The following is a 9,923-nucleotide window of genomic DNA, read 5'->3' as shown; positions in this document are numbered from 1 at the left end:
ATTGAAATCCATGCAAAAAAACATTATTGTGTAGCTGATTTCCTGGATAAATGTGACTCAGCTATGTGTGCTGAGGTTTGATGAATGTGGGGATGATTTCATAATAATGTGGACTGCCAGATAGACTGTTATTTTGTAGAGTGACTGAAACGTGCAGTTCATGAACTTAAAATAATTGTACATAAATTGAATGTAATATTAATTCAATATGATCTATACGCTGATGAAATTCTTGGGGTAGAAGGTGTTTGCTTTTCACACAAAAGTAGAGTATATGTAAAAGCTATTTAAATAAGTTTATACCTATATTTTATCTCGCTTAAAAGAGCAAATTATATGTTGCAGATTGATCGAGCACATGAAAACTTAAGTGGGTTAGGGAAAGGTTTTGGTTTAGGTGAAAATTATTTGACACATTCCTAACATACTCAAAAACTAGCATTTTCCAGTCTCTCAGTCCCAATTTCTTTTATTAATTTGTATTAATAATATTTTTTAAACTACATGTATAACAGAGAATATATAGGTACAAAACAAATATTCTTCTCTGTATTAACTTAATTCCTCATTCAAAATGTGCAAAAATAATTTGATGCTATCATGCAAGGTGATTTAAGATGTAAACATTTTAATTTCATTACATATGTTATAGGCATATTCAGACAGTAGATATGGACCATTTTAAGCAGTGTTCTAAGTAGCTATTTCACTAGTCTCCACAAATCTGTGAGGTATTATTATTATTGGAAGTGTGAAATGTTATTTTTTCTGCATTTTCTTGTTTACTTGATACAACAAAGTATCAAGTAACAATAAAGATATATGGACACCCAAATTGCTGCCAACTAGGAAAAAGAGAGAGAAACATGCTTTCTAGGTGGGGGCAAATGATGTACCAATGTGCCTGACAGGTACAAGGAATCAAATGCATTCTCAAGTAAACTTACCAACATGAATACACAAGTGTGGTGATGTGGGCATAGCCAAGTGACATCTGTGGAGAGCGAGGCCGGGAGAGGAAGAACGGTAAGGATTGACACCTGTGAGAAATTATCCCTAAAAGCTGTTTTGTTTCAGTGAGAGCTGGAGGTGGATAAAAAGGGTGTCCAGACTGCAGGAGTATAGAGAAAGAGAGATGCACGATGCTGACGAAGTATTATTCTGTTTGGGCTGAAAAGCCATTCATTTATATGTTGCACTGAAATAGTATTGTAAATAAAAGACTTGCACTGGATTGTTCACCCGGCTCTCGCTTCCTCCTCCTCAATCATGCAGCGCTTCTCTTGCACCGAAAGCTTCCAATTAATGTACAGCACGGGGTGCTCCTCCCCTATCTGGGACAATAAAGTCCCCGACCCTCTGTTCGACGTTACTGTCTGCAACAAAAAAAGGGAGAGAGAAGTCACAAAGTGCAGCTTTCACCCGCTTGAACAACTGCTGACACGGCTCCGTCCACTGGATCGGATCTGGTGCCCCCTTTTTATTGAGATCCGTCAGCGGCTGGTAACGGAATAATTAGGCTCAAACCTATGATAATAGCCAGCCAGCCCCAAGAACTGTCTCATCTCCTTTTTGGTCTTAGGTTTCAGGCAGGCTGCAATTGTTGCGGTTTTATCAATTTGGGGCTACACCTACCCATGACCCAAGTGGAAGCCCAGATACCGTACTTCCACCTGCCCAATTGCGCACTTCTTTGGGTTTGCTGTGAGTACTGCTCATCTCAACGAACTCAGAACAGCCCTAAGATGCTGCAGGCATCAGTGTATGCAACGTGCAGTCTGAAGATTCGGTCTTCGATTCGGTGCGGGCAGGAACTTTAGAGTTGGCATCCACTAGATCCTTTGAATCAATTAAGTGCAATGTGTGAGCTGCACACTATTGATGAATTTTTAAAACATATCTAGTTCATTTTAAGTGCATAAAACAATAGAAACATAACATCAACAAACAGTAATGAATCTGAAATCAACAGCAATGACATTGCTAGGTCAAAGCTAACAGTTTAAAACTCTTTAACCTCTTAACCCTTATTACTTAGTCCATCATCTATTCCTTAGATGAGGTGCATATCTTACTGTTGTAACGTAAAAGGAGCAAATGCTCAAAATGTTCATCTGTGAGACTTTTTCAGGGTAAGAATAAGATGGTGACATGAAAATGATCAATAAATTATTAACAATCTACTGTGGTTACCTTGTTAATAAGTAATCTATAAAAAAGTAACTGTAGTCAGATTACAAGTATTTTAAAATGTAATTAAATCCAATTACAAGTACTTTATTTTTTAATATTATTATGTATCCAGATTACATGTAATCCCTTACTACCCAGCACTGTGTATATGCACAAATGTAGTTCCATCTTCGGCCACTGGGGGCAGTATGGAAATTTGAAAGCCATAGCCTGATGAAAAACATTCTCCAACAACGCCCTTCGCCAATGTTCCTGTGATATTTTAGTCTGAAACAGACAAGTGATTAGTTCTTTTAACTGTATGGCAGGACTTCCATTCCTATATCCACCCTATCAAATACTACTATTACTCCGATTCATATGTATACGAACGATATGTACCCATCTAATAATTAAAATGTCTATGGTTAAGCCATGTTTGGTATAAAAAACTAATTATCACTTTCTATGCCTATAGGTTTTATTTAGGGGTTAAACTAAAATCATAATCATGGTTAATTTATTTTTTTCTCTATGGGAGTAAATGTTGTATTTTTTTGCACTTTCCAACTCGAAAGATATCTTGCAATTTCACCATCTTGTACTAATTATTATGACTTGTCATGAGACCGAGTAGGCTTAATTAATCAAGATGAAGGCTACAATAAAATTTTGAGAGCTGCTTAACTTCCTAAATAAATCAAGTGCACGTCTAGAACAAAAGTTCATATTTGCACACCTATCTTTTGTTATTGAAACAGCATGATGGATGTGATATGTTTACCTCAATGGCAGAGATGCCAGCAGCCACTCCTACAATGTAAGCATTCCTCTGGAGGAATAACAATTTGTTTAAAACAGCCCTGGGAAAAGAAACCAATATCAAACCAATAGGCCCAAATTCCACCAAATTACATAACCAATCCACTGTAATTAAACACCTACTACTAGCATGTATTCTATTTAAACATGACCAAACTGTTCTTGAGCCATTTTGTATGGGAATAATGTAATATAACTAATAATAATATATAATAATTTCCTACACTGGAAAATTACAGGAGAAGACCTCAGTATCTAAACAACAGGAGGAGCACCATTAAGGTAGTAGGATACAGATACATTTGTATAGTTTGTGAAGCCACAGCACTGCAACTATTAAATGCATTGGAAAGACAAAAACAGTTAAATTGTAGCATTTATTTTTAAAAATATGGCTTCAAAAAAACAAAACGCACACAACTAGCAAGCATCTGTAAAGCACTTGAAGGGTTTTCATCAGAAGGTCAACAGCGTGGCAGTCTGTTTAGTAAGCTAATTTTCACATTTATTTTCAGCCACCTCATATTGGTTTTAAGTGTGCTTTTGGCCAGGAAATTTTACCTGACATATTCATTTATTTGATCACATACAGAAAAGCCTAAGGCACAAATCAATATTTGCTGTATTTCCCCATAGCAGTTTGTATGCATGGTTACAAAACAGAGAAATGTGTGCACTGGTTAGCTATATAGCTTACTGTTTTCATGGTTGAGTTCCACAAGTCTGTGAACATTTGGTCTTGGTCTTTCCAAAACTTCTCCTGCAGTCCAGGTTCGGCCCAAGCTCTCAGCCTTCCGAATGTGCAGACAAAGACAAATATGGAATAAGGTGCACATGGGAATTCCAAAAGAAATGGAAACTTACAGGTCAAAAAAGACTTTCTAAGCACACACAAACACTTTTTACTCAAAAGCCTTTCACCATTGTGTGCAGCAGACACTCTGCCTCACTAAGCAATGACATATATCATCGTCTAAACTAAACAAAGGCTCTAGGCAGTAAACTCATTGTTCTGTGATGCATTGTTTGTTGATCCCAATCGTAAGGATATTTTCACATACAAGAGACCAGGGCTAGTTGTGGGAAGTTGTTTTAAGGGCTATACCTTAGTAATTATATGGTTTTTGTCAAAAGTACTATTACACAAATATGTGTATATGTACATTACAGGCAAAGTCAACTATAATGATGGTAGATTATAACCGAAAGGTTGAACTGTGTTCTCAGCACAAAGGTATATGTAATAAATGCCATGTTGGGGCACATTGTCACATGTGTTTTAAATGTATTAATGCATTTATACAATTTATTACCAAGACAAACTTTGATGTTTGATATTTTCATTTCCTTATTAGTCTTAATATTTGGAATTTGATTAATAAACCCAGATGAGTTTTAGTCGAACAAGGACTCTGTTGCTAAGTGTGTGTGTTGGCAGAGCTAGGTTCAGTAAGAGTGGTCTTCAGCACAGCATGCCTGCAGGGATGTAGTGAAAAAACTCAATTACAAGTGCCACCTTAACTCTCACATACAGATGTGGCTTTAAATAGCACATGAAACAGAGAAACTGATCTTGTAATTTCATGTGGTATCTTGTGCCGCCAGGTGACACAGGAGATGCATGATCAGTAGGGGGCAGTCCTGTCTCATTATATGAAAAAACATTGATTTCTAATGGTTTAGTCAACCTGATAATACAAGCTAGAGGTCTGTGCCCATCGGTTATTCATGTATGACTTCGAGTTTGGGTTTGTAATTAATGAAAGCTTAAATTATAGGGCAGGCAAAGTTAAGGTATGTGAAATTAGTTAAATAGGTTTGATGCCATTAAGCCATTTACTTTGCATTAGCCTTGATTTCTGAGAACACATTTTATTCAGTACACATTCAGATATGCTTTTGGAAGTAAATGATCAGAAAATTATTGTAATTTGTACAAACGTTAATGAGAAGTCCATCAGAGGACATCAGCCGCAAAACAAATGTTACATACCGTATGTAACAGCCTATTGTACATCCAAGTAAATTTGTTATATTATCTAAATCAGATTTGCATTTCTGTAAATTGCGATACAGTTAAAAATAAGGAATCTGTTTTTCCTGCAACTGAGACAAGTAAAGAGCACCGTTTCTGAAATCTATGTCTATATGCATGTTTACAGCTCAAATTTATGCCTGCCTCTCGGACATTTCAGCCTGGTTGAAGGAATGGCACCTTCAGCTCAACCTTGCCAAGACAAAACTCCTCAAAAACCCAGCTAACCCATCTGTTGATCACAAGCTTACTATTCATCTTGTTTCAACTAACTAACACTAACCAGAACAGCTCGGAACAAGGGAGTGGTATTAGATGACCAGCTTGATTTTACAGCCCACATCTCATCAACCATCTGGTCTTGCAGATATGCACTTTATAACATCAGGTAAATTAGACCTTTTCTGTCTGAATATGTTGCACAGCTCCTGGTCCAAGCTCTGGTCATTTCAAGACTGGACTACTGTAATGCTTTTTGGCTGGCTTCCCATCTAACACAATTAAGCCACAGTGGATGGTCTTCAATCAGCCAAAAAGGGCTCATGTCACTGCACTCTTGATTTCACTTAACTGGTTACCTGAAGATGCCTGCATCAAATTCAAGGCTTTGACTCTGGCCTTCAGGACAGTCAATGGAACCGCACCCACTTCAATTCACTTCTACAGGTCTATGCTCCAGCTCGCTCTCTGCGGTCCATTAATTAGTGGTGCTTAGTGGTCCCATTACAAAGAGGCTCAACGTCTATTTCATGATCGTTCATTTTCTCTGTACCTCTGTGGTGGAATGAGCTTCCAACCTTCACACGATCTGCTGATACCATCTCAACATTCAACATCAAGCTAAAAACACATCTGTTTCGAGAGCTCTTAACCAATCTACGTTTTGAACTTGCATTTATAAATAAATAAATACAATATGAAAATATTTCACAACAAATGCAGTCTTAATTGTTGATCCCAACACTTTTTGTTTTCTTTGCTTAATAAGAAACTAAATGCATACATGTGTAAAATTTTCAAGATTGTTGCGATTCATTTGAAATCTATTGACAGCCTTAATTCATTATTATTATTAGCCTATACATGACGGATCAAATTTTCCTTCATCTTTTGACATATACTGTAAGAGGTAATTTTCCTATAAAAACATACTATAAGTTTCAGAACTGAAAACTTCCTCCTTATTAGAAAAAGAGCATTTATTTAAACCAAGTTGCAAAAACAGATTATTTGGAACTTGTGATGTCACAAGGACCAAATAGATCTACATATGACTGCCTCTTCAGCAAGACATCTAAGCCTATTTTTCGTCATTGCACCCTTGGCCCCGCCCACTGGTGCTCATTCAGTCAGACAGGTGAAAAGGAGATAGATGGGCCTGACATGGGAGATTCCTCCAAAGAGGAATTTATACAGGACACATTCATTTGCATATATGGATTTAAATGTTTTTCTACATAAACATGCACTAGACAAATAGCTTTGACCGTTATCATACATCTCACGCCACATTTAAAAGATGCGATGTCAAGTTCTAACTCTAAAATGGAGACCACCATTGTGTTTCATTCAGCTGTGCTGTCATGCTGTTGTGCTGTTTTGAAGACTTACTGAATTTAAGAGCAGTACAGGCACAACTTTTAAAAATGCATCGCATTCTGCTGCTGCCACTGACTGGGAGAAACAAATGCAGTCCTGTGTGTAAACAAACATGGAAGCTGTGATATTTAAAGTCCAGCATCTCTGCTTTGGCCCTTTTAAGCCAGTTGAAGTACCCAATATCACCATGGACTGTAATATTAGTATATTCAGAATATACTTGTGATTGAATGCTTGTGAACCAGTCACAGGAACTGTTATTGCTTATTGGACTGCAAACAGAAAGTAAACAATTTCATTCATGAATATTTCATATGTCATGACTGTTTGATAGTTTATGGTGTTGCGTGAGTGAATAATTTAATATATTCTGATGAAATGTGTTGGATGTTAGTTATATGTTAATCCTGAAATGTAGTTTTATAAATCTTATGGTCTTTTGGAGTTTGTTCATTTTCTTCAGTCTGCATTTGAAATATGACTCTATTACAAGGGCTGCACAATGTTAGCCAATCACAACAGTGGGCATTTACATTGAAGTCTTTAAGGGCCAGACAGCTCAAAACCGAGCGTTTCGGACAGAGGGTCAGAGACAGGGTGGAAAATTATTATATATGGCTAAATTGTGACCTATACTAACATTATAAGTATACCTCAGGAAAGATAATACAATTATTTAAAAAAGAGTATGTCATGACCTCTTTAATATTAATAAATCAATTGTAAAATTAATATTCAATTTAAATATTAATAATATTTGTAATTAATAATACATATTTTACATTACTGTTACTTTGTGTTGTTACTGTGAGTATGTAAGTCACTAAAAGCATCTGTTTAATAAATAAATGTAAATGTTTGAAAACATTACAATAACTTGTGAATAGGGATGATTGGAGCACTTTTAAGCATATCAGACATACCTGTACAGCAAGACAAAAGAATGAATAGTGCTAAGAATAGTGAATAGTGAAGAGGGGAAGCAACACAGATCAGTAGAGTTATTACATGCAGGCTAATCCATCAATGTCTGCAGGAATTCCCTCACAATCTAGACAGGACAAATTGTTCTAAAGCGAGAGAGGAATTGGTCATTTAAGATCTGAGACCAGTGTGTACTAAACTGAACAAAAAATTACTGTTTTTTCATGCTAATTATAATCTTTAATTTTAACAGTAACAATTTTATTGTCAAATGCCAACACTTCATCATACCAAATTGGCTAACACAATAAACAGCTATGACCCACTAAACAGTCAAATGTAATTTCCGAAATGATTTGGCTTATTCCGTACCTATTTTACATATTAATGTAAATATGTAATACTATTCAAATTCCCATTGTGTGATTGTAAAGCCTATTTCTTATCAAAACTACAACGGGGCATCTGTGCATATAGACTTGCACATGAATTATTAAAACACAAATTTCTCCTGTCATGATAATAAATAAATGAATGGACATATATGTGATAGTGGCAAACAGAACATTAAATGGGTATGTGCATGCTTAATATTCCCCCGAACGATTTCAGACGATCTATAATTTACAAGAATGTCCTGCGCTCTTCCTTCCTGGTGTCTCCCCAGTAACCACCCTGGCTTGTTGATGAAGTACTGCATTTCATCCAGATAGCTATATAAATTATGCTTCATGAACAAACTGATTCTCTGCTTGCATAAATGCCTTGAAGACCATTTTAAATCTCAGTGGAGCAGAACCACAATTACCAAGCACCTCATATATATATATATATATATATATATATATATATATATATATATGTATCTATATATATATAGTGTCATATATATGTGCATATATATATATATATATGGGTTTCAGAATTTAATATATATTTGAAATGAGCTAAATTCAGGCATTCATACCTCCTTATTACATACATTCATACAGTATGCATTAAATAGACTGCTGCCTGTTAAACTGAATATTTTCTTTTTATTTGGCCTAAAAGGCCTTTGCGTTTATAATTAAATGGCATTATTTTCTTAATCTGCCCTCTATAAGTCATTTAAAGTTATTGTAATTATTATACATTTTACTAAATGGGAGAAGCTCTGTATGTAAATAGCCTGTTTTGAATACAAACTACCTAAACGTCAATATTGTAGAGCAATAAATTGCTCAAAGTGAGAGTGCTTGCATCATGCCTGAGGCAATCTGGGAGCTATTAAGTGGTTGAATGCTGGAGCCATTGCACACCCCTCTAATTTAATGATGGCCAGAGTATGATGTGAATTTACATGCAACTAAAACGTGTAGATAGAAAGACTGGAGTGGGGTAGCTGCTTGAATAAGTTTTACAATTATAAGAAGACATTTGCTCTTTCTGAGCTCTGCAGCACCCCAGCATTCTGAGCAAAATCATAACTATGCCAATCACTATGCAGAAGTGATTAAGTTGGAGTAAGTTGGGATGAGAATGGTAATAAGAAGTGAAGGGTGCCAAATATTGGATGAAGAATCCCCCATCAACTGTCTCCCATATCCCTTTAGCAGTCAGACACAGCCCTCCCCACACTGCCAAAATGTTTTCCAGTTTTTAGGTAAACAATAAATATAATTGCATTTCAAAATGAAAGTGATTACAAATGTTTAGTTAATAAATGCTCAGTTTTTTTTCTTAATGAATACTATAGTACATAAAACATTTGATCTATTTATTTATAAAAGGAGTGAAAGTATTTATTGGTTCGTGAGTGCTTTGAGCACTGTGATATCCAGGTAATGTTTTACCCATTTCAGAGTTAAAAACAATGAAAAGCTAATCTTAATCTTGTATTTGGTCTCCTGAATGGACTTTTATTTTCTGAAATAAAAAAATATTTAGAATAATATAAACCATGATTCTGTATTTGTTTCAAACAGAAACAATTATATACAAATGCAATCTTTTTTTCAGTCAAATACATACACTTACTGAGAACTTCATTAGGGACACCTGTACACCAACTTATTTATGTGACTATATAATCAGCCAATCATGTGGCAGCAATGCAATGCATGAAATCAAGCAGATAGGGGTCAGGAGCTTCAGTTAAAGTTCACATCAACCATCATAATGGGGATTTTTTTTTTTTAAATCTAAGTTATTTCGACTTAGGCATGATTGTTGGTGTCAGATGGGCTAGTTTCGGTATTTCTGTAACTGCTTATCACCTGGTTTTAGTTTTAGAGTTTACAAACATCCAGTGAGCTTCAGTTCTGTGAACGGAAACACCTTGTTGTTCATGAGAGAGGTGAATGGAGAATGGCCAGACTCGTTTGAGCTG

The sequence above is a fragment of the Xyrauchen texanus genome, chromosome 7, assembly GCF_025860055.1.
Source record: "Xyrauchen texanus isolate HMW12.3.18 chromosome 7, RBS_HiC_50CHRs, whole genome shotgun sequence".
NCBI lineage: Eukaryota > Metazoa > Chordata > Actinopteri > Cypriniformes > Catostomidae > Xyrauchen > Xyrauchen texanus.
This window is presented reverse-complemented; position numbering follows the sequence as displayed.